The 26998-nt window shown below is 49.9% G+C and overlaps 1 long non-coding RNA gene and 1 pseudogene across 4 annotated transcripts in view; one reads left to right on the forward strand and one right to left on the reverse strand.

Annotated features, from left to right (window-relative positions):
• The window catches only part of LOC142243719 (uncharacterized), a 680256-nt pseudogene extending 673483 nt beyond the window's left edge, over window positions 1-6773 (forward strand).
• LOC142243720 (uncharacterized) overlaps window positions 1-26998 on the reverse strand; it is a 109023-nt gene that overhangs the window by 21928 nt on the left and 60097 nt on the right. For 3 of the 4 annotated variants that reach the window (XR_012724397.1, XR_012724395.1, XR_012724394.1), the window contains exon 4: window positions 24900-25035. The exons of the other annotated variant lie outside the window; for it this stretch is intronic. This is a non-coding gene — a long non-coding RNA (uncharacterized LOC142243720). The remainder of the gene's footprint in view (window positions 1-24899; window positions 25036-26998) is intronic. 4 annotated transcript variants of the gene reach the window in all.

Raw genomic sequence — 26998 nt, forward strand, 5'->3', positions numbered from 1 at the left:
TAGCAATCCAAACTCCCATCACCACAAAGCTCTGATATATATACGTGGGCCAGATGAACCAGGACCCCGGGCACAGCCCTCCCAAACCCAACTGGACAAAATAACCAATCACAGCAGCCTGACAAGAACCAGAATCAGGAAGATGGTAGACGAGGGCCAGGAGAGGTATGTCAGTGACTGGAGGACCGACATCAACACCTCACAGAAACTGACCACGTACCAGAGACTACAGAGAGACTACAGACTGGCCCCGTATCTGGAGAAAATCCCGGACCCCAGAGACCGCAGGACCCTGAGCCGATATAGACTCAGTGCCCACAGTCTAGCCATCGAATCCGGACGTCACAAGCAGAGCTACAAGCCCAGGGAGGACAGACTGTGCCAACACTGTGACCTGGAGGCCGTGGAGGATGAAACCCACTTCCTGCTACACTGCACCAAGTACTCAGCAGTGAGGGACACTCACTTCAGGAGACTCTCCCATCTCTTCCCGGATTTCAGCTCCATGAAGGAGGAAGAGAAAATATATATCCTGCTGGGGGAAGAAGAGAGCGCAGTGGAGATAGCAGCGCAGTATGTGAGCGAATGCCATAGACTTCGAGAAAGAGAACTATGATAAGTCATGGACTTCCATAGTCCCCCATCCCAGATGTGGCCCCCCCAATCCCCACCCTGGATATGTCCCATCCACCGTTACCACAGTCCCACCGTGGATATGCCCCATCATAAGCCATGGACTTCCATAGCCCCCATCCTAGAAGTGCCCCCACAGTCCCCACCCTGGATGAGCCCCATCCATCCTTCCTACAGTCCCCACCCACCATCCCCACAGCCCCAGCCCCTAATGTACACTTGCTTTGGCAAAACTAATTTGTATTTGGTCCTGCCAATAAAGCTTATTTGATTTGATTTGATTTGATTTGATAGAGGGATAGATAGAGAGATGGATAGAGAGATAGAGGGATAGATAGAGAGATAGATAGAGAGAGATAGATAGATAGAGAGATAGAGGGATAGATAGAGAGATAGATAGAGAGATAGAGGGATAGATAGATAGAGGGATAGATAGATAGAGAGATAGAGGGATAGATAGAGAGATAGAGGGATAGATAGATAGAGAGATAGAGGGATAGATAGATAGAGGGATAGAGGGATAGATAGATAGAGGGATAGATAGATAGATAGAGGGATAGATAGATAGAGAGATAGATAGATAGAGGGATAGATAGAGGGATAGATAGATAGAGGGATAGATAGAGGGATAGATAGAGGGATAGAGAGATAGAGGGATAGAGAGATAGAGGGATAGATAGAGAGATAGAGGGATAGATAGAGAGATAGATAGAGAGAGATAGATAGATAGAGAGATAGAGGGATAGATAGAGAGATAGATAGAGAGATAGATAGAGAGATAGATAGAGGGATAGATAGATAGAGGGATAGATAGATAGAGGGATAGATAGATAGAGGGATAGATAGATAGAGGGATAGATAGATAGAGGACAGATCGCTGCATTTCCCACGGTCGGCAGTGAGTTCACATTACCGGCCGTGGGAAATGACCGGTAACTACCTCTGCTGTCTGCTGCATTCAGCCTGTGTCTGTGACACATCGCAGCTGGATGTAAGCAGCGCAGGATGCCGGAGCCGGAGCTGTGTGGATTATGCCGGAGCTTTGTTGCGGGAGGGGTTAATAAAAGGGTTAACGAGGCTTGTTTGTTTTATTTAAAATAAAGGATTTTTCTGTGTGTGTGTTTTATTCACTTTACTTACGGGTTGATCATGTCAGCTGTCTCATAGACGCTGCCATGATCAAGTCTGGGGTTAATGGCGGTGATCCAATGCCATTAACCCCTCGTATTACCCTGACCGCCACTGCTACACGGCGGCAGGAAGAGCCGAGGACACTCCCGGTGCTGCCGCATAATGGATGCGACAGTCCTGGGGCAGCTGCGGCTGATAGTCTCGGCTGTGAGAGGTGGGAGTGAGGCGGGGGACATTAACCCTGCCCCTCTCCATCCCCAGCCTGAGAATACCGGGCCGCCGCTGTGTGCTTACCTCGGCTGGAAGGTAAATATACAGCGGAGCCCACGTTCTTTTTTTTCTATATTTCCGTTTTCTTTCTATGTGTGTTCTATGTGTCTGTGTCTGTGATGTCTGTGTGTGTGTGCTCTGTGTGTTTACTCTCTGCACGGCTTCCTCTTCCTGTAATGACATCACTTCCCTGCAAAACCGCAGCAAGTGATGTACATTACCGGAGGTAAACCGCGAAATACCGCAGGGAATAACGCAGGAAAACGCAGTGAACCGCACAGAATTTGCTTCCTGCGTTATTCCCTGCGGGTTTTCATGATTAACATTGGAGTCAATGTAGTGAAATCCCGCAGCAACGTGCGGAAAAGAATTGACATGCAATTGATTTTGCTGCGGGAATCCAGCAGCAAAACATGCAGCTGTCAAATTCCGCCTAGTGCGCACAGGATTTTTTTTGCCCATAGGTTTTGCTGGTGATTCACTGCAGAGATGTTAGGGTATGTGCGCACGTTGCTTTTTACCTGCTTTTTACCTGCTTTTTTGCTGCTTTTTCTTCTGCGCTGTTTAATGCCAAAATGGATGTGTTCTTCTATTCAAGCAAAGTCTATGGGAATTTGGGTTTCTTGTTCACACTATGTTGTTCAAAATGCTGCCTTTTTGTGGCAGAACTTTGGTCAAAAACTCAGCTTTTCAGTGCAAAACCCAAATGGCAAAAACAACTGACATGTTGCTTCTTTGAAAAGCTGAGTTTTTGACCAAAGTTCTGCCTCAAAAAGGCAGCATTTTGAACAACATAGTGTGAACAAGAAACCCAAATTCCCATAGACTTTGCTTGAATAGAAGAACACATCCATTTTGGCATTAAACAGCGCAGAAGAAAAAGCAGCAAAAAAGCAGGTAAAAAGCAGGTAAAAAGCAACGTGCGCACATACCCTTATGAACATTTTCTGCAGCGAAACATGCAGCAAAACCGCAAAAAATCCGCGGCAAAATCCGGTAAGTGCGCACATAGCCTTAAGGTTATATTATTCAAAAATATTATCATCAGTTTTGTTCTTGGCAGGTGACTGTACCAGGAGCTCCGAGGAACATCTGATATCTGTCGAATTTAAAGGAGATGATTGTAGTATCAGACAAGATGCATGTAAACAGCGTGCCGACACCTCAGATATATCCCCAGCCATTCACAGCAGAGATCAATCATCTGATGATTTTAATGAAGTATCATCTCTGAATTCATCACAGACTGATAAACAAAATAAAAGTCACAGAAGAAGTAACGAAGATAAAAGACGTCCTACAAGAAAGAAGCCATATTCATGTTCAGAATGTGGGAAATGTTTTACACAGAAATTTAATCTTGTTATACATGAGAGAACTCACACAGGAGAGAAGCCACATTCATGTTCAGAATGTGGGAAATGTTTTACTCAGAAATCACATCTTGTTATACATGAGCAAGTTCACACAGGAGAGAAGCCATATTCATGTTCAGAATGTGGGAAATGTTTTACAAGTAAATCATATCTTGTTGTACATGAGAGAATGCACACAGGAGAGAAGCCATATTCATGTTCAGAATGTGGGAAATGTTATAATCAAAAATCAACTCTTGTTACACATGAGAGAATTCACACAGGAGAGAATTCATATTCATGTTCAGAATGTGGGAAATGTTTTATTCAGAAATCACATCTTGTTATACATGAGCAAGTTCACACAGGAGAGAAGCCATATTCATGTTCAGAATGTGGGAAATGTTTTACAAGTAAATCATATCTTGTTGTACATGAGAGAATGCACACAGGAGAGAAGCCATATTCATGTTCAGAATGTGGGAAATGTTTTACTCAGAAATCACATCTTGTTGCACATGGGAGAATTCACACAGGAGAGAAGCCATGTTCTTGTTCAGAATGTGGGAAATGTTTTACAAGTAAATCATATCTTGTTGTACATGAGAGAATGCACACAGGAGAGAAGCCATATTCATGTTCAGAATGTGGGAAATGTTTTACTCAGAAATCACATCTTGTTGCACATGGGAGAATTCACACAGGAGAGAAGCCATGTTCTTGTTCAGAATGTGGGAAATGTTTTACAAGTAAATCATATCTTGTTGTACATGAGAGAATGCACACAGGAGAGACATCATATTCATGTTCAGAATGTGGGAAATGTTTTTCATGTAAATCAGCTCTTGTTATACATGAGAGACTTCACACAGGAGAGAAGCCATATAAGCCATATTCATGTGTAGAGTGTGGGAAATGCTTTACTCAGAAATCAGCTCTTGTTAAACATGAGACAATGCACACAGGAGAGAAGCCATATCCATGTTCAGAATGTGGGAAATGTTTTTCATGCAAGTCAGCTCTTGTTATACATGAGAGAATTCACACAGGAGAGAAGCCATATTCATGTGTAGAGTGTGGGAAATGCTTTACTAAGAAATCAGCTCTTGTTACACATGAGACAATGCACACAGGAGAGAAGCCATATCCATGTTCAGAATGTGGGAAATGTTTTACACAGAAATGTAATCTTGTTACACATGAGAGAACTCACACAGGAGAGAAGCCATATTCATGTGTAGAGTGTGTGAAATGTTTTACTAAGAAATCAGCTCTTGTTATACATGAGAGAATTCACACAGGAGAGAAGCCATATTCATGTTCAGAATGTGGGAAATGTTTTTCTCATAAATCCCATCTTGTTGTACATGAAACAATGCACACAGGGGAGAAGCCATATTCATGTTCAGAATGTGGGAAATGTTTTACTGCTAAATCATCTCTTGTTGCACATGAGAGACTTCACACAGGAGAAAAGCTATATTCATGTTCAGTATGTGGGAAATGTTTTATTTACATATCAGGTCTTTACAGGCATAAGAAAACTCACACATAGAAGATATTTTATAGTCTGATTGTAACAAAAGTACATGAAGTCTTGAGACCTTAGGTTTCTATGGTGCTATCACTTTCCTGGAGCCATTCTTCTGCTCTCAAACCCTGTGGCTATGAAGGAACCGCCGGAGGCCCTGCTGAGGCTGGGGGTGGTAGTTGCGGTACCCCCGGCTGGTTCACATGAAAAAAGGGCAAATGTCTGTAAGGGTGGTAGGAGGGTGCCTGCTCCCAGGGGTGCTGTAGTGTTTACCTCTGGGTTCAGCATCAATCCCAATAAAAGAGAGGCAGACTCAGATTTCTTATTCAACGCCTCCACTTTATTCACTTTGCAAACTTCTCCATCTTCCGGGACAAGGCACACTTTCATTACCAGACACAACAACTCCTTCACTGCTCTAACCACTCTGGCTGTCAGAGTGTTCCATCGGCCTCCTGGATTACCGGACTCTTTCCCTGCAAATACGGGTGCTCTGGCCATGCTGACCTCCCTCTTCCCAGGGTGTGACGGGGTATGCAACAGAGCAGTGAGGAACACCAGGCCAAGGAACAATCCAAGAAGATTTAATGAGGCAGGGAGCATAAACCATCCAATATTAAAATGGTTCTTTAGAGTCCACACAAAGGAAATAGGTCCGGGGGCGCCAAGGAGAATGCAAAAGTCCTCAAAGTCCAATCGTCCATGTACGGGCGATAAGGAGCTGGCCTTAGCACAGGTCCTCACCCTTCACTCAACAAAGCATAACTCCACGTGGCCGCGGATCTCCAGTCTGTAACAGTCCACACACACAGACCCCAGGCTCCAGCCTCAGCTATATATCCTAGTACGTCTCCAGCCGAGATCCAACTAACTGAACTAACATGTTCTTCTCTCCTGGGATCAGCCCCTTAGGTGGGCACACCTCCCCCTGGCCATTTGATGCATGAATGGACTTTAGACTGCTGGCTCTGTTCTGTTTACCAAGTTGTAGATTGGAGAAGTCCCATGCTAAGAAGAACAATATATATATGCAACCCCCACCAAATCAATGACAATAGCTACTGCTGAAGCCTGATTGCAATATGATACAGGCTGGGGGGAAGGTATGGTCACTTACATCCCAAGACATTTCAAAGTGTTTAGTAAGTACAACCAAAGGAAAGTGACATCACATCCTGACATAGTATTACAGCAAATACAGTGAGAAGGTAAAATACATCACATGGCATCTTATACAAAAAAATATGGGATGGAGAAAACTACATACATCATGACAATTCCTTCCCCTCCCAACTTGTGTACGTACTAGGGACCTCTACAGGTCGCTGGTTAAGTACACGCAGGCATGGCTGACAGGACTCAAGGCTCCTCTTGCCTGGACAGTCCATCTGCATTTTGGGTGTTGGCTCCATCTTCTTTAGTGTATGGTGAAGATGTGGGGTTGAATGTTCGGGTGCAGTTTATATCCTCCTTCACTTAAACTCGGCTTTCTGCACCCACAAATCGGCATTGTATATCTCCCACATCATTGCCTAGGAGAATGTCTGCAGGAAGGCCGCTCATCACACCGATTATGCATTGTTTTGCCCCAAAGCCATAATCCAGGGTCACACTCGCTCTTGGAATATATCTCTGAGTACCTCCAGCCAATTCAATGGCAATTCCTGGTCCCTTTTGAATTGCTTCTGGTTGAATTACTCGGGGATCTGCGATGGTGAGAAAAGCCCCAGTGTCACGAAAGCCAACAACTGTTTGGCCATCCAGAACGACCTCCTGTAGATGTTTATGCTGAAGATCATAAGAACGCGTGGCTGTGGCTCGCACTCCATAGACTCCTGGTAGGGAAGTCAAGATATCAGGGTCACTTGGCAAATCATCAGGGCCTGAATCCAGCTCTTCTCCTGCTGAAGATGTCTGTAGATAATGGACAGGCAAAGGTGGTCTGCAGCTGTTCTGCCTCTGAACACCTGGACAGTGAGCTTGCAGATGACCAGGCTGCCCCCATTGATAACATCTGCGCTGCGTCTCACTCCGTCCAGTTTGCCTTCTGGAGAAGTAGGTAGGAGACCTTGGTGACTGATAGGGAGGTGCAGGTGCTGGAGGTGGTTGTCGATTTGGAGGATGACTCCACTGGATAGATGGGCATGTGGCCCGCAGATGTCCGGGATGCCCACAGCTATAACATCTCCGCTCTTCTACTTTCTCCCCTCGTCGTATTCCAAAAAATGTGGTAGAAACAACTGGAGGCACGTACACACGGGTATCCACATGAGGTGGTGATCTAGGTCGAGGAACATTGGACACTGAAGGACAAGGAACCTCTGGTGTTGGGGAGCTGGTCATTTTTGCTCCCTCTGCTAGCAGCTTCTTCCATTGAGGCTTGATAGTGAGCACCTCATCAGTTAGAGCAGCAGCTTGTTCCACTGTCCCTGGTCTCCTCTCACGCACCCATTCCCGAATCTCAGTAGGGCACTTGGCATAAAATTGTTCTTTTAGGATGACCTGGATGAACATCTCCCAAGTTAAGGCCCCCTCTCCCTCCAGCCAGCGATGGCATACTTGTTTCAGTCTGTGGGCAAACATCTTGAAAGACACTTCTCCATCACAGGCTAATGTACGGAACTTAGTCCTATAAGTATCTGGGGTCACGGCATAATGTTCCAGAATGGTCTGTTTTATCTCCCCATACTCACAATTCCACTGAGGGTCCATAGCTCTATAGGCGTCGGCAGCTCCACCCTCCAAGAGGCCCACCAGGTGTCTGACTCGCTCTCTTTCTGGGACTTCCATTAATCGGCACTGATGCTCAAAGTCCTGAAAGAAGCCCTCAATGTCACCTGCAGCTTCATTAAATGGCTTAAAGTCCTTGCGGGACACTCTGGAGAATTCCCTCATAGTTGGTGCTGTGGTTAAAGTTTGTCTGGAGCCTCTAGCTGCTTCCACAGCAAATCTCCTCTCCAGCAATGCCCTCTCTTGAGCTCTGCGAATAGCATCCATCTTATATTCAATGGTGACCTCATCTCCCAGCAGTGCCATCTCCTCCTCATACCACACAACCCATTGACTTTTTTGGGTATTTACCTCCAGCTCCCGTCTTTCCTCCCTTTGCTTTGGAAATTGTTCCTCGGTGCCATCTTGCAGGCAAGCGTTTTCCAATGCCTCAATTAGTTGCTCCTTAGAGAGTCCTTTGTAGCTGACTCCTAATTCACGGGCCATTGTTTGTAGGCATCACCACAGTCCAGTTCCTGTATCCTGAGGTTCTGAATCCAGATGTTAATGGGCCGTTGTCCTCCATTCTTTCTGCTCTGATCCCGCCGCTGCCACCAGTTTGTGACGGGGTATGCAACAGAGCAGTGAGGGACGCCAGGCCAAGGAACAATCCAAGAAGATTTAATGAGGCAGGGAGCATAAAACATCCAATATTAAAATGGTTCTTTAGAGTCCACACAAAGGAAATAGGTCCGGGGGCGCCAAGGAGAATGCAAAAGTCCTCAAAGTCCAATCGTCCATGTACGGGCGATAAGGAGCTGGCCTTAGCACAGGTCCTCACCCTTCACTCAACAAAGCATAACTCCACGTGGCCGCGGATCTCCAGTCTGTAACAGTCCACACACACAGACCCCAGGATCCAGCCTCAGCTATATATCCTAGTACGTCTCCAGCCGAGATCCAACTAACTGAACTAACATGTTCTTCTCTCCTGGGATCAGCCCCTTAGGTGGGCACACCTCCCCCTGGCCATTTGATGCATAAATGGACTTTAGACTGCTGGCTCTGTTCTGTTTACCAAGTTGTAGATTGGAGAAGTCCCATGCTGAGAAGAACAATATATATATGCAACCCCCACCAAATCAATGACCATAGCTACTGCTGAAGCCTGATTGCAATATGATACAGGCTGGGGGGAAGGTATGGTCACTTACATCCCAAAACATTTCAAAGTGTTCAGTAAGTACAACCAAAGGAAAGTGACATCACATCCTGACATAGTATTACAGCAAATACAGTGAGAAGGTAAAATACATCACATGGCATCTTATACAAAAAAATATGGGATGGAGAAAACTACATACATCATGACACAGGGAACTTCAGAAACTTCCCTTTCTGCCAGTCCTCAAACAACAGGGAGAGCTTCTCTGCATCAGGATCTGAGTAGCCTCCACTCCAGTGTTACTCTGCAGCCTCTTTCTTCCTTGTCTTCTTCACCTTCTTCTCATCACCTTCTTCTCTAATCTTTTCCTAACTTATCCCCTCCTCTCTCTCTCTAAACTGTCTCCCTTTCCCCTTCCTACATCAAACCATGGGAACTCTGTGCCCTCTAGTGGGGAACTAAGGAACTCCACCCCAACCCACTTGCTAACAGAACTGAGGACGTCGTTGGGGGTTTAGGGGCCAATGCCACCCCCTTACAGCTACAAGACGACCAGGCGGTGGTCACTATGATAACATACAATATGCGGAACGTGCCTCCATTTTCATTATTCTGTTTTCCTCTCGTAGTTTGAATATCTCTTTCATCGCGGCTCCACACCGGTAGTAATCTACCACAAGCGGGAGGGTGATGGCGCCTCTTCTCATGTACAGACGTCCCATCCATCTCGTGACCCTCCAGGCTCCAGACGGCAGATACATTACTCACATTTCACTTTCTCACAATTGATGAATGTTCTTCTTGTGAAATCTCGTTCCTGTGACTGGAAACTGACGATTTCTCTTTGCTTTTCTGTGTTCTGCTCTTCTGTCTTCATCATTACTGATTATGTGCACATTAGATCTAAGGTTTCTGTCCCTGATGCCTTTTTCCCTCTTTGTTTGTTACTCTTTGTGGCTCGGGAAGATACCAATACGATACGATGAATCTTGTAGCCACTGACCACCAATAAATGAAGCTTTCTGGCCACACACTGGTTCTTATCGTCCTTGTCAGACGTGGCAGCATCCTGGATTCTCTATTGGAGTTCATGGTATAATTGGAGTAGGACGTCTCTTGTGATTGGTCAGACATGTGGACCTGAGATGTGTAGAGCAACACAAAAATTACCCTAAAAATGAGTAAATATTAGATAAACTCATTAAAAATACCCAAATAACACCACAACATTATACATATGAAGAGGAGCAATAAGAGGATCCCCTCAAAAACAATAGGCAAGAAAGGGTGTGACGCTCTGGGCAAGCCAGGGGTCACAGGTCACAACACCACCACACCCTACACCCCAGTTAGGAACACCAAGGCTAACCTAAAATCCTTGTTGCCTTCCTCCAGGGGCTGATGTTCACACCAGGGGGTGGGCCAGGCGGTTGGCTCCGCCCACCGAGGAGTTCACAGCCCTGGAGGCGGGAAGAACCAGGCAGAGAAGTTAGGGAAGTGAAAGGAGAAGGAAGTGAAGTGGTAGTGGAGCAAAAGAGAGGAGCTTGTAAGAGGAGTAAAGAAGTAACAAGAAACAGTTAAGCAAGCCTGAAGTGGGTCCGTGGCTGTGTGCCTGGACAGTGACAGCAAGGTCAGCAGACGGCGGTGACAGTCTGCAGGGGGACTGCTCGGAGGTTGCTGGAAGGACCGCGGACGGGTAGTAGCCCGGCGGTCTGGAGCAGTATACAAAGGACAGTCAGCACCAGGGCAGGGGCCTCTCGGATCCCGGCAAGGCTAGGAGTCGCCATAATTTGCCAAATCCGTCAGTGAAGGGGACGTCTGTCTCCTAACAACCAAGTTCCGATTGAAGGCAACAGTCCAACCCTAACGGAGAGACACCGCCACCGCCAGGGCACCAGTTTCTCAGGGCTAGCGCCTACGGGCAAAGTAGGGCTCCTCCGGCCCATATCCAAGCCGGGGAGTGGGTTACCGGTGGGAACCCATCGCAACCAATATCAACATAGGTGCAGGACAGAGGGACCGTCACCGTCACCTACTGGGGAAAGCAAGTGCAGCCGTCTGTGGGAACCGTCTTTCCAGCCGTGTGTTTTACCGAGAACTGTGTCATCGTCTCAGGCTGAGTGAGTACCACAGTGCCGCAAGGCACAGCGCTGCCCCCGCGTCCCTGCACCCACCAAGCCCTGCATCACCCACCTCATCACTGGGCCCCGGGATCACCAACCCCTACCCACGGAGGGGCAACATAACAACTGGCTGCTCCATACCATCCTTCCCGGGATCCCCGTACAGAGCAGCAGTGGTGTTAATAAATCACCACAACCGTGGGTGGCGTCACGGACAATAAACTCTCCCCAACACCCAAAAACACCCCCTTTCACTCACGGGCGAGGAGCGCCGCTCGAGTCCCCGGGATCCGGCCCATCGCTCGAGCCACCGAGCAGCGGCAGGCCGCAGCGGCCGCAGAGCCAGCCGGACCCGAGCAGTAGGGAGAGCGCGGCGTCCCCTCCTCCGCCCGCGACAACTTGGCGTCACGAACAGGATCTTACCGCTTTGCCGTTGGGTAGAGGTGCGCCTTGTGACCGCCGGAGGCATCCGGCTGAAAAATTTCGGAAGTCGCCATCTTTGGCGCGAAAAGTTCCCGCTCGAGCGTCTTCTCGAGTAGCAGAGGCGCGAAGGCCAAAAGCCCGCCCCAATAGAGGAGGGACCGGAAAGAAGCTAAGGGGGACGGAAACAAGATGTCTGCGCCCGACGGAGCCGCTGGAGGAGCGGTGGTCGCAGCCGCAGTGGCACCCGCGGATGGGAATGGGCCTGCCCAGCTTCCGGCCGCGCTGGCGGGAGGTGCCGCGGCCCCCGCGCTCGCTCAGGTGATGCCGTTCTCCTTGCCCTATGCGCCCGGAGCTACCTGGCTACCGCAGTATGACGGGAAACCTGATGCTTTACAGGTCTTCCGGAAAAGACTTAACCCGTTGCTAGAGCTGTACCCCCTGACCGAAAAGCAACGCGCAGCGGTAGTGCTGGGCCAGTTAACCGGTGCGGCTGAGCAGGAGGCGGAGACTTGGGCCGAGGGGGACCGGCTCTCTGTAGCCACCATCTTTGAGAAGCTACAGACTGCCTTTGAGACCCGGACTGAAGCTGAGCTGAGGATGCAGTTTTACCAGTGCCGGCAACGGGCTGTGGATAGCATTCGGGACTATGCTCTACGTCTGCAGACCGCCCTCCGCACGCTGAAGTGGGTGAATCTTATCAATGAGGCGGACAGCAACAAGATGTTAGTAGAGCAATTTGTGCAGGGGATGAGATCCCCTGAGGATCGCAAACAACTCCGGCTGTGGGCCCTGGAACACCCTGATGTGGACCTTGCTGTGTTAAAGGAACGGGCCATTAAAGCACTACAGCCCCCAGCCTCAGAAGTGCTGGAGCCAGCCCCGTGGCCCATTGAGACGGCCCCCGTTGTGGTGGCCCCTGCCCTACCAACCTCTCCAACACCTACCGCCCCAGGCAGCACTATGGAGGAACTGGCAGCCCAGGTCCGTCGCATGGACGGAGACCTCGCCAAGATTCTTGCTGCACTCCAACCTTTGACCAGATCTCAGCCTTCAGCACAAATACAGCTTGCCGACAGCCCTGAGGATGTTCCCTGGATGCAGCGGAGAAGTAATAGCAACCCGCGGAGCAGACCTCCAACCTGTACAAGTGCCGTAAGCCTGGGCATTACATCCGACAGTGCCCGTTAAACGAGCAACCCCTGGGGCCCCGGGCCAACCCTCAGGAGTAGAACCCCGTGGCCCCTCGGACTGGCGGGACCGGTATATCGGGGCCCGGCCCATCATCCCCGTGGCTGTGGACGGCATACCGGTGATGGCTCTCTTGGACACTGGATCACAGGTAACCACCATACCATACACATTGTACCAGCGGTATTGGCGGATAGACGAGCTGGCACCCCCGGACACTAGTATAACGCTAATTGCTGCCAATGGACTTCCATTGACCCAAGTGGGGTATAAACAGGTGGCTATGACAGTAGGGCAAGCTGAACTGCAACACCAGGGTATGATTGTGATCATGAATGAACCCAATGATCATAACCCGAAGATAGTGCTAGGAACCAATGTGATGGAGCACTGTATGGGTGATGTGTTGGCCCTATTGCAGCAGCTGGCCGCCACGGCGGCGGGGAGCCGACAGAGAGCTGTGCAGCGTGAGATCCGAGCCTTGATGTACCGCCAGCATGTAAACTCAACAGGAGGAGAGATTGGTGGAGTGAGAGTGATGGATGTTGCTCCGTTGCTTGTGCCCCCTAGGAGTGAGATGATGATTTGGTGTAGAGCAGCAGTAGGGCCTCAGGGGCGTGACTACCCTGCCATGATGGAGCCCATACCCTCCGAGCACTGGCCCACTGTAATGGCCGCCCGAGGGGTGGTAGACGTGAAGAAGGGGAGAGTGCCCGTGAGGGTGTTGAACTGTGGGGAGGAAGAAGTCAGGCTTCCCCGGTATGCCACCATTGCTAAGTTACTCACCCTGGATCCCCACACCATCCACGAAGCCAGCCCCTTAGTCTCCCCACCTACTACCAGCACTTCCCCGCCTCCAGGGGAGGTAAATGAGTGGCACCAACAGCTACACGTGGGCACTGATGATACCCCTACACATCACAAAGCAGGGGTATACAGGGTGGTGCGGGAGTATGAACAGGTTTTCAGCAAACACCCACTAGACTTTGGGCAGATCAAGGGGGTCCAACACCATATCCCCACCGGGGAACACCCCCCTATCAAAGAGAGGTAAAGGCCTATTCCCCCTGCACATTACCAGTGTGCCAAAGATATGAAGGAGGCAGGGGTTATTCGGGACAGCTGTAGTCCCTGGGCCGCTCCGTTGGTACTGGTCAAGAAGAAGGATGGTACCATGCGGATGTGTGTGGACTACCGGAAGATTAATCAGATAACCCATAAGGATGCCTACCCACTGCCCCGTATTGAAGAGTCTTTGGCCGCACTGAGAACTGCAAATTACTTCTCTACCCTTGACCTCACCAGTGGGTACTGGCAAGTGGCCGTGGCCCCGGAAGACCGGGAGAAAACCGCCTTCACCACCCCGATGGGGCTCTGCGAATTCAATAGTATGCCGTTCGGGCTGTGCAATGCCCCAGAGACCTTCCAACGGCTGATGGAGTGCTGTCTGGGACACCTAAACTTCGAGACCGTCCTCTTGTACTTGGATGATGTGATTGTTTACTCCCAGACGTATGAAGCCCATCTGGAGCACCTGGCCGAGATGTTCGCGTCCCTTGCCAAATACGGGATGAAGTTGAAACCCTCTAAGTGTCACCTGCTGAAACCCAGAGTGCAGTACCTGGGGCACGTGGTAAGTGCAGAAGGTGTCGCCCCCGACCCTGAGAAGATCACTGCCATCCAGGGCTGGCCGAGACCAACCACCGTGAGGGAAGTAAGGCAGTTTCTGGGTCTGGTGGGGTACTACCGACGCTTTATCAAAGGGTACACGAAGATGGCTGCCCCCATGCAAGATCTCCTCGTGGGACAGACCAAAGGTGGTAGACCCATCGGAGCCCCACTGGTGTGGGAAGAAAAGCATGAGGAGTCCTTCTGCCAGCTGAAAGCGGCCTTGACTGGAGAAGAGGTCCTAGCATATCCTGACTATGGCTGCTCGTTCATCCTCTACACAGACGCCAGCAATGTGGGACTAGGAGCAGTCTTGTCCCAGGTCCAGGATGGGAAGGAGAAAGTGATTGCTTATGCTAGCCGGAAGCTTCGGCCAACTGAAAGGAACCCTGAGAACTACAGCTCCTTCAAGCTCGAGCTCCTGGCATTGGTATGGGCTATCACAGAGAGGTTCCGCCACTACTTGGCTGCAGCAAAATTCACCGCTTTCACGGACAACAATCCGCTGACTCACCTGGACATGGCCAAGTTGGGCGCGTTGGAGCAGCGGTGGGTGGCCCGGCTAGCCAACTACGACTTCACCATTAAGTACCGTGCTGGTCGTGTCAACATTAATGCTGATGCACTCTCCTGAATGCCCCATTTGTCAGAGGAAGAGTGCGAGGATGACGACCTCGAGGAGATCGAGTTGCCTGCATTCCACCAGCCATCAACTGGGAAGGTACAGGTACACCAACAACGGGTGGACTTGGACCCACGGCCCAGTCAAGAGTGGCAGGAAGCTCAAAACCAGGAGCCAGCTGTCCGCCTCGTCAAGACCCTGGTGGAACAAGGTGCTGTTGGAATGGACCCGGCCGCCCTAGCTGAAGCCCAGCGCTTGTGGAAAGAACGGAAACGGCTGTATCTACATCAAGGGAAGCTGTACCGTGAGCTGATCAACCCGAAGACTCATGAGAAGATCTGCCAGTTGGTTATTCCCCAAGCTGATGTAGCTACTGTTTTGCGGGCATACCATGATGGTGCCGGGCACTTCGGGTGGAAAAAGCTGGAGATGCTGTTGAGAGAGCGGTTCTACTGGAGTGGGATGCGGGAGTCGGTGGAGGCCTGGTGCCGGGAGTGTGGTCCTTGCACGCTGAGGAGGAAGGACGAGACCAGCCAGAGGGCGCCCCTACACCCAATCATCACACATCAGCCGCTGGAACTGGTCGCCCTAGACCATGTCAAGCTCACCCCCAGCCGAAGTGGGTACGCCTACGCGTTGACCATCGTTGACCACTATTCAAGATTCATGGTGGTTGTCCCCGTCAAGGACCTAACTGGTCGAACTGCCGCTCGAGCGTTCCAGGCTTATTTCTGCCGACCACATGGATATCCAGAAAAGGTGCTTACTGACCAAGGCCCGGCTTTTGAAGCGGAGGTGTTCCATGAGTTCTGCCAGTTATACGGCTGTAAGAAGATCCGGACTACCCCTTACCATGCCCAGACCAACGGCATGTGTGAGAAGATGAACCACTTGGTCCTGGGACTCCTCAAGACGTTACCGCTGGAAGAGCGGAACCTGTGGCCGGAGAAGCTACCCGACTTGGTTGATATGTACAACAATATCCCGTCCAGCTTAACAAAGTGCACCCCAGCATATCTGATGAGTGCTCGCCCCGGGGTTGGAAGCCCCACAAGCACTAACTTCGACAGCTGAATGGGAAACTCGGCATAGAGCACAGTACCGGCAGATTCAAGAATATGTCGAGAAGAACTTAAGTCGGAGTCGGGAACTGCAGGAGCAGCGCTTTAATCAAAAGGCGTCTGCTGGCCCTTTTCAGCCCGGAGATGTCGTACTGAAGCGGAAGAGGAGAACTCACAAGCTGGATGATCAATGGGAACAGAACCCGAATGTCATACAGCCCACAGGATGGGAAGATGGGAAGGCCTACCAAATCGGCCGTGATCAAGGGGGCACGTTGGCCACAGTTTCCCGGGACCATCTGAAAAGGTGCCCACCAGCCTTAAGAGCGGCGGCAGAAGTATCGGTTCCCCTACCAGCGGATAAGGCGAAAGAGGTGATCCACACTGCAATGGGAGACTTCCCAGCAGGCTGGCCTACACAGAACGGCGCGGTGATTCTTCCAGTGATACTGTTCCCACAACTTGTGGATGAAGAAGTGGTGGAAGCAGTCAACCGTGAATCAGAACCAGTACCAGTGCCCAGGGATGAATCTGTGCCCAGCTCCCCTATGCCTCCGCCTGCCCCGACCGATAGCCGGGAGGAGGAACCGATTGTTCCATCTGCCCCACTGCCTAGCCACGCTGACACCGGACCCCGGAGGTCCACCCGTCCCAACCTAGGTAGACCCCCACTTAGGTACAGGGAGACCGTCCTTTAAAAGGGGGGGGAAGGTGTTTGTTTGTGTTTGAAAGTTTAAAAGTTTGGAAAATGATAAGCAAAATGATTACCGAACAGTAACCTGATTATCTGAAACCGTGATTGGAAACCGGCCGTAGCCGGCACTGTTGTCCCCGTGGGGACCGTTTAAAAGGTTTGCATGGAGAACTTTCCATGGACAAGCCAGTGAACTTGCAGGGCAACCACAAACGTTAAGTGGCTTGTAAATAAGTTGGTTTACCGTTACCGTTTCCGCAGTTGCCGCCTCCGGAGAGGCAGGTTGGAGGGAGGGCCCTCAGCAGAGCAGGCTGGGGCCCAGCCACCACAGGAACCGGTGGCTACCCTCTGGAGAGGAAGGACAGATCCCGCTCGGGTGACTTGGTGCAGGACTTGGGTCAAGGGGTGCTGCCTGGGTTTTAGGGGCAGCATCAGGGCCAGGTTGCTTGGGTGGGAGAGAGCGGAGACCGTAACTGTAAACCGTTAGTAACGTTTAAGAAATGAACCTCCCGCTGTGGGATGATGCCATAATTTGTATAAATGTTTACCGTTTTACTTTTATATATTTTCAGAAAATAAAACCGGTGTTGGACGGGCAGCCCGCGGACGGTCTGCATTTTGCTAAGGGGGAATGTGACGCCCTGGGCAAGCCAGGGGTCACAGGTCACAACACCACCACACCCTACACCCCAGTTAGGAACACCAAGGCTAACCTAAAATCCTTTAACCTAAACAACCTTTCCTATGACCGGAAAAGGTCCACAAGAATATAAAACCTAAAATGTGTAACCCCAATTTTTCAATGAATGGAGATGGGGATACAACAGAGAAAGGACCACAAATAGTCAAAGTGAAATACAAAATTTAATAATTTGTACAAAGGTGATACAGGACACACAGTGGAGGCAGGCTAGATGGAAACAGCCTGCCAGGAAACAACCCACAGCAATACTAGGACACACCACCAGATGGCAGCCTGCTGACAGGCAGCAATGTAAAAAGGACAATACAAGGTGAAAAAAAGCCCATAGAAAGTCACAAGGGACGGTGTAGGAAATGAATTATATGAAGGAGATCTGTAAAACCCCCTAAGAAGTCCCAAAGGGCAAAAGGGCATAAATAATTAATCACTGTTACCTTGCGACATGTCAGAGCAGGAATGGTGGATGTGTCCGGGCGTGGGGGCGGGGCCTCGACGCGCGTTTCACCGAAGGCTTCGTCAGGAGGCGTCCTGTATCACCTTTGTACAAATTATTAAATTTTGTATTTCACTTTGACTATTTGTGGTCCTTTCTCTGTTGTAACCTAAAATCCTTGTTGCCTTCCTCCAGGGGCTGATGTTCACACCAGGGGGTGGGCCAGGCGGTTGGCTCCGCCCACCGAGGAGTTCACAGCCCTGGAGGCGGGAAGAACCAGGCAGAGAAGTTAGGGAAGTGAAAGGAGAAGGAAGTGAAGTGGTAGTGGAGAAAAAGAGAGGAGCTTGTAAGAGGAGTAAAGAAGTAACAAGAAACAGTTAAGCAAGCCTGAAGTGAGTCCGGCTGTGTGCCCCGGACAGTGACAGCAAGGTCAGCAGACGGCGGTGACAGTCTGCAGGGGGACTGCTCGGAGGTTGCTGGAAGGACCGCGGACGGGTAGTAGCCCGGCGGTCTGGAGCAGTATACAAAGGACAGTCAGCACCAGGGCAGGGGCCTCTCGGATCCCGGCAAGGCTAGGAGTCGCCATAATTTGCCAAATCCGTCAGTGAAGGGGACGTCTGTCTCCTAACAACCAAGTCCCGATTGAAGGCAACAGTCCAACCGTAACGGAGAGACACCGCCACCGCCAGGGCACCAGTTTCTCAGGGCCAGCGCCTACGGGCAAAGTAGGGCTCCTCTGGCCCATATCCAAGCCGGGGAGCGGGTTACCGGTGGGAACCCATCACAACCAATATCAACATAGGTGCAGGACAGAGGGACCGTCACCTACTGGGGAAAGCAAGTGCAGCCGTCCGTGGGAACCATCTTTCCAGCCGTGTGTTTTACCGAGAACTGTGTCATCGTCTCAGGCTGAGTGAGTACCACAGTGCCGCAAGTCACAGCGCTGCCCCCGCGTCCCTGCGCCCACCAAGCCCTGCATCACCCACCTCATCACTGGGCCCCGGGATCACCAACCCCTACCCACGGAGGGGCAACATAACAACTGGCTGCTCCATACCATCCTTCCCGGGATCCCCATACAGAGCAGCGGTGGTGTTAATAAATCACCACAACCGTGGGTGGCGTCACGGACAATAAACTCTCCCCAACACCCAAAAACACCCCCTTTCACTCACGGGCGAGGAGCGCCGCTCGAGTCCCCGGGATCCGGCCCATCGCTTGAGCCACCGAGCAGCGGCAGGCCGCAGCGGCCGCAGAGCCAGCCGGACCCGAGCAGTAGGGAGAGTGCGGCGTCCCCTCCTCCGCCCGCGACAACTGGAAAAGCCATCAACAGTATCTCATGCAGGAAAAACAGGTATTCAGCCGCTCTAACAACACATAACATAAACAAGACCTTGTTTGTTTTTTGCATGCTGTCCTGATGAAGGGGGCTGCGACCCCTGAAACGCGTCGACCTGAGCATATGAAGGACTTCTTTGTATGTGTGAAGAGGACTTTGTGCTGATCTAACAGTAGATGGCCATGTTGTAAAGTTGTCCTTACTGTGTTGTAGAAAGTCTCTTTCTTTTTAGTTTTGTTTTCTCTCTTTCTGATGCAATGTGCATATGTATTATACCTGATGCTGAGAAGTAAAGAGATCGTTATCCCATAGAAGCTGCTCTGTGAACTTTCTTCTGAAACTGGGAAGCTGGAAGCTGTGCAACACGAGACCTCACATGTTTTTCACTGACGTGTTAAAGATGCATATGGCCCTACATGTACCAATATTTTTGGCACACGTGTGTTCTCCGTGTGCTATCCATGATCCATGATAGCACATGGAGATCAGGAACTTTATACTCACCTGTCCGTGGTGTTGATATTTCCGGCTCTGCTGTGTCACACTCTGCTGTCTTCGGCTCTGCTGTGTCCCACTCTGCTGTCACTGGCGCGGCTGTTGCTTCCGCATCCGTGGTGCAGTGAATATTCATGAGCATAATGAGCGGGCCCTGAAGCAAAAAACAGCAGCGCCAAAGACAGCATCCCTGAAGACAGGTGAGTATATAAATCATCTTATTTTACAGACACGTGTTTTCTCTAATATGTGTCACACGGATCACATCACTGTGTGGTCCATGTGACATCAGTGGTGCTGGACTTGTCTTCATGTGGAATACGCACGTGTGCGCCGCACGGACACACGGTCTGTGAGAAATCACTGATGTGTCGCAGATCCATTGATTATATTGAGTCTGCGTATGTCTGTGATTCCAATACATATAAAAACTGCAACATACGTACCAGAATCACTGACCTGTGAAGGGGCCTTAGTACCATACACAAGATTATAGCACTATGTAAGGAATATCTAACTATTCTACAGACAATATAACATCCTGGGGGAAATTCAGTCCTTACACAGCTGTATTATCCCAATATTATCTCACAAGGATGACGGATCCCATTGTTACGGAAATAACGATCTCAGTCTCCCAAGGATCAGACGTCAGACTTTCTTAGGTGAAAGAAAGATTTATTGCATATGCAAGAGCTCTGATTGGATCACAGAACTGACTCCATATTGCCGGAGCAGCCTTTTTATACAAAATTGAAATAGGGAGGTACATATGATATAGCCAATACAGTAAAACATATTAACATATAACCAATCACATAAAAGAACTTAGTTAAAGAATTATTAAAGTATATTTGTGCCAAAGCTGACTCGCGCGATTTCATGTCCTCGGGTGTCCGGGGACAGAGTGACCTGCGTGATACAGGTCAGGGCTGTAGTGTAAATAAGCCATCTTTGTTTTGTGTCTACTTATTAATTAGGTTGCGTATTCTGAGACCATTGAAAATCCCCTAATAAAGAGAATTTTAGATTTACTGGCTATATCTTAAAGGGACTTAGTTAATAAAGGGATTATTGAGATCCAACTAAAGGGTAAGCAGTTATAGCTAAATTAAATGGGTATAGAAAGGGAAATCTATATGATAAGGGGAATTTCTCATCATTCCTCTCTCTGATAATTAATATTATCATTCTAGCACACTTCTTCGAAAAAGTATTATCGATGAGTCTCTCCTGTACTAGGAGATGGAGGAGGGCTGGTGTAAGGTGGAGGAGTTCTATATGTAGGGGAAGAAACAAGGGGCACGCCTGCCCCTTCTTCCACGTGATGTACTGGAACACTAAGGCGGGCTTTGCACACTGCGACATCGCAGGTGCGATGTCGGTGGGGTCAAATTGAAAGTGACGCACATCCGGCATCGCTCCTGACATCGCAGTGTGTAAAGCCTAGATGATACGATTAACGAGCGCAAAAGCGTCGTAATCGTATCATCGGTACAGCGTTGGCGTAATTCATAATTACGCTGACGCGACGGTCCGATGTTGTTCCTCGCTCCTGCGGCAGCACACATCGCTGTGTGTGAAGCCGCAGGAGCGAGGAACATCTCCTACCGGCCTCACTGCGGCTTCCGTAGGATATGCGGAAGGAAGGAGGTGGGCAGGATGTTTACATCCTGCTCATCTCCGCCCCTCCGCTCCGATTGGCCGCCTGCCGTGTGACGTCACAGTGACGCCGCACGACCCGCCCCCTTAACAAGGAGGCGGGTCGCCGGCCACAGGGACGTCGCACGGCAGGTGAGTGTGTGTGTGAAGCTGGCGTAGCGATAATGTTCGCTACGCCAGCTATCCCCACATATCGCTGCTGCGACGGGGGCGGGGACTATCGCACTCGGCATAGCAGCATCGGGCTGTGATGTCGCAGTGTGCAAAGTGCCCCTAAGGATATTCCTAGGATTAGCTCGACGTAGTTTCAACGTGCACCATTTGATCAGTTTTATTATACACACTAGAATAATGAGTATGAGGCAAATCTGCAAAAATAGGTGCCCTAATCCAGTTATCCAACCTCCTATTCCTCTGAACCAATTAGCAGGGTTTAGCCATTAAAACCAACTATCTAATTGGGCATTGTCATCTATTGAGTATTGTACTCAGAAGACTTCTTTATCGTGTTGGGCCTTTGAAATGTGTCTTCCTACTATGATGGAGAAGTTGGCATCCACATAATTACAGCAGGCTGCTCCTATTATCTGACACATACCACCTTGACTGGCAGTCAGGAAGTCCAAGACCAGCGTATGCTGATTGAGTACCTTTGCATGAAATCTAGTCTGATTATTTATGATGTAGAGAGCATCAAAAACTTCATCTGTTACATTGTCAAATAAATCTGCAAAGGATTCAATGATGCGTGAATTATGTATGGATAAGCAGGAAAAAAATGAATGAAAGTCCAAATTTAAAATACCAAGGGGTATGGTTTGGCACTTGCTCCTCTCTTTTGCAGCATATGCCTTGGTACCTGATCAAGATCTACCTCATCATGTGAGATGGTCCATGCAGCCATGGTCAACCTGGCCAGGGTACATGTACCAACTCCATCATGCGGCAGAAACTTGTAAGCAAATGTTCCACACACATAATACATGTTTTCTGGGAAAACAATATGATTACCTCCCAAATGCGACAATAATCTATAAGATATTTCAGACGCATGCTATATTAGTGGCTGCAACCTTGGGGCACCAGGGATACCTCAATATACCTTTCACAGTTTCATTGCACTTGTTTTCTTCTGGGGCATACTCAAAACCGTTAATCAATGAATGTAATAGATCAGAAGTTTTGTCCGTTAACCTGTATGTCAATCCCCCAAATATTGTTGCATTGGTTTTATTGTTACCGTATGTGATGCTTTTAGGGGGCAAATACTACCTCTACTGTGTCCAAGTATGTGGGAATGGACCCAAATGATTGTTTGATGAATTCATCCTGCTACATGTTACGCTAGTAGATCTGGGACCACATACAGCTATATTACGTGGGGAATATAGAGACAAATCTCTTCTAGCTACCCACCATGGCGATGTAGTCCACCCGGCTATAGGAAGTGCCACCCGTGTATTGTTGTATCTAGAGGCACTAATGTTCACAGGGAATTCGAATGTTTCATTTGGCATGAGTGTAAGTTCTTCTATGGGAACAGGAGTGGCCAGGAAAGGCATAGACTTTGAAGAGATGGGGGAATGTGTGCAAATCCAACAATCTTTTACTCCTGTTCGTTTGGCTATGATGTTATACATATTTATCAACCTATTATCCCATGGGTCTCGTAAATATTCATGTAAATCTCTTTTACCTCTTAGAAATTCATTTTCATCATAACACCATAGTATACATCTAGCTTCATAGTGATTAGGTTTGCAGTAATATTCAATGCAATCGTGTATATCAGGTACACTTCTCTTAACTCTACCATCCAGAGGAAGCAAGTTCGGGTACTCATTACTGGGGGATTCCGGGGTGTGATAACAACCCGTCTCTATCACACACACAGCTATCATCAAGAAGCACCAAACAGTCATTATCGCCCCCCAGAGCTATTTACTCGGACTTGGTCCAAATAACCGATCATAAAGAGACATTTCTCTTCTTGGTCCTCTTCACGCGATGGATGAACAGCACTGGTCCAGATCGTCAGCTGTTTCAGCGGCGGCTTAGGTGGCAGCCTGAGGGAAGCATAATTCTGTTCGTCTCAGACCACTTACTTATGGGTGCAGCTCAGGGCGTGTGGTACTGATGATATCGGCAGGTTCCTCGGTGGTCACGGCTGTCGATGTCGTCTCGGCAGTGGTTGTCACCTTCCTACAATGGATCCACGAACCTCTGCCTTCTACTTTGACGCTTGTAGGCGTGGTCAACAGGACTTGGTATGGACCTTCCCACCGTTCTGTGAGAGAACCTGACCTCTGGAACTTTCTTACCAACACTAAAGGCTACTTTACACACTGCGATATCGGTCCCGATATCGCTGGTGTGGGTACCCGCCCCCATCTGTTGCGCAACACGGGCAAATCGCTGCCCGTGTCGCACAACAGCCGTCACACATACATACCTGTCCGGCGACGTCGCTGTGACGGGCGAACCGCCTCCTTTCAAAGGGGGCGGTCCGTGCGGCGTCACAGTGACGTCACTGTAGCGTCACTGAACCGCCGCCCAATAGCAGCGGAGGGGCGGAGCTGAGCGGGACGTAACATCCCGCCCACCTCCTTCCTTCCTCATAGCGGCCGGGAGGCAGGAGAGGGGAGCTTCCTCGTTCCTGCGGTGTCACACGCAGCGATGTGTGCTGCCGCAGGAACGAGGAACAACTTCGTTACTGCTGCAGTAACGATATTTGAGAATGGACCCCCATGTCGCCGATTAGCGATTTTGCACGTTTTTGCAACGATGCAAAATCGCTTATCGGTGTCACACGCAACGGCATCGCTAATGCGGCCGGATGTGCGTCACGAATTCCGTGACCCCAACGACTCCGCATTAGCGATGTCGCAGCGTGTAAAGCCCGCTTAAGTCTCCTGGCTGCACCTTGTAACAAGACAAAGTAGTAGATGGTTGCTGTTGATGAACACCCTTGGAAATGTCTCTCAGCTGCTGCTGTAGTCTCAAAACGTAGTCCACATTAAGGGTGTCTTGTGTAACGTAAGCAGTCTCTTCGGGGGCGTGGTTGGAGTGTTAGGAAGTTTTCCATATAGTACCTCAAAAGGTGACAGCTGTAACGGACCATGAGGTGTGGTCCATATGTCCATGAGTACCAAAGGAAGAGTATCTGGCCATTTCATCCCTGTTTCTTTGCAACACTTGGCCAACTTTTCCTTAATGGATCGATTATATCATTCCAGTTTGCCACTAGCCTCTGGATGGTAAGGGGAATGCAATTGTCTTTTTACCCCTATCATTGAACACACTCTTTCAAACATTTTACCTGTGAAGGCAGGCCCTTGATCACTGGAGATAACCTGTGGAATACCGTATCTGCACACAAATTCCTTACATATTTTTAACGCTGTTACCTCTGCTGTTTGTGAAGTCGTAGGATAGGCTTCTACCCAACCTGAGAATTGATCAACACATACCAAGACATATTGCAATCTGCCAACCTTTGGTAGTTGAATGTGATCAACCTGAATTATATGGAACGGGCCCGTTGTTGATGGAAGGTGTGACGGAGGGGCTTTCACAGCTCCCCCAGCATTTTGCTGGAGGCATGTTTGACAAAACAAACACTTTCTTTTTGCAACTATTGTGAATCCCGGTGCATGCCAGTATGTGTAGACCAAATTTCGCATAGCAATTTTACCTCCATGGGTTAGACCATGAGCGGCATCGGCCAGCGCAGTGAGCAGCGATTTTGGGGCCACTGGTTTACCTTCACCATTTCTCCAGAGGCCCTCGGGGTCCTGGGTGCACCCAATATCCTTCCATCGGGCCTGTTCCTGTGGAGAACAATGTTTTTGCATGTTTTTCAATTTTTCCCAATCGGGTATAACACTTAAAGGAGTTGTCCGACATTAGCTTAACAAAAATGTTTGAGTTTATCTGTGCTGTATTGTCATATAAATCACCCCTACATTGTTATTTTTTGTTTTCTAACTTTTGTTCCTCTTGAATTCACCCTTTATTCTCTGCAGCTTCTTGTTTACATTCAGCTCCAGCAAACCTGATAACTTCCTGTGCAAAACCTCCCAGTCACAGCTGGCACCGCCCGGCCTCAGTGTCCAGCCCCACCCCAGTGTCCAGCCCCACCCCAGTGTCCAGCCCCACCCCAGTGTCCAGCCCCACCCCAGTGTCCAGCCTCGCCCTCTGCCCGCCCCCTACACACACATTCCCTGTCAGTATATTCTGCCCCAGCCCCTGACCTGTTATCACTACAGCATTGCAAAAACAGCCCCACATCGGGCTCTGCACCGCACACGCACACATATGGCTCTGCACCGCACACGTATGCTCTGCACCGCACACATATGGCTCTGTACCGCACACATATAGCTCTGTACCGCACACGCACACATATGGCTCTGCACCGCACACGCACACATATGGCTCTGCACCGCACACGCACACATATGGCTCTGTACTGCACACGCACACATATGGCTCTGCACCGCACATGCACACATATGGCTCTGCACCACACACATATGGCTCTGCACCGCACACGCACACATATGGCTCTGCACCGCACATATATGGCTCTGCACCGCACACGCACACATATGGCTCTGCACCGCACACACATGGCTCTGTACCGCACACGCACACATATGGCTCTGCACACGCACACATATGACTCTGCACACGCACAAATATGGCTCTGCACACGCACATATATGGCTCTGCACACGCACACATATGGCTCTGCACCGCACACGCACACATATGGCTCTGCACACTCACACATATGGCTCTGCACACGCACACATATGGCTCCGCACACGCACACATATGACTCCGCACACGTACACATATGGCTCTGCACCGCACACATATGGCTCTGTACCGCACACGCACACATATGGCTACGCACACGCACACATATGGCTCTGCACACGCACACATATGGCTCTGCACACGCACACATATGGCTCTGCACACATATGGCTCTGCACACGCACACATGGCTCTGCACACGCACACATATGGCTCTGCACACGCACACATATGGCTCTGCACACGCACACATATGGCTCTGCACACGCACACATGGCTCTGCACACGCACACATACGGCTCTGCACACGCACACATATGGCTCTGTACCGCACACGCACACATATGGCTCTGCACCGCACACGCACACATATGGCTCTGCACCGCACACATATGGCTCTGCACTGCACACGCATGGCTCTGCACACGCACACATATGGCTCTGCACCGCACACATATGGCTCTGCACCGCACACGCACACATATGGCTCTGCACACGCACACATATGGCTCTGCACACGCACACATGGCTCTGCACACGCACACATATGGCTCTGCACACGCACACATATGGCTCTGCACACGCACACATGGCTCTGCACACGCACACATATGGCTCTGCACACGCACACATATGGCTCTGCACCGCACACGCACACATATGGCTCTGCACACGCACACATATGGCTCTGCACACGCACACATGGCTCTGCACACGCACACATATGGCTCTGCACACGCACACATATGGCTCTGCACACGCACACATGGCTCTGCACACGCACACATATGGCTCTGCACACGCACACATGGCTCTGCACACGCACACATATGGCTCTGCACACGCACACATATGGCTCTGCACATGCACACATATGGCTCTGCAACCCCCCCCATCCCCATCGGGAACACATGTAGGGAGTACATACTCACCCATCCTCGGTCCCCGCCGCTCCTGCACGTTCGTGCG

Source organism: Anomaloglossus baeobatrachus, chromosome 6 (assembly GCF_048569485.1).
Source record: "Anomaloglossus baeobatrachus isolate aAnoBae1 chromosome 6, aAnoBae1.hap1, whole genome shotgun sequence".
Lineage (NCBI taxonomy): Eukaryota > Metazoa > Chordata > Amphibia > Anura > Aromobatidae > Anomaloglossus > Anomaloglossus baeobatrachus.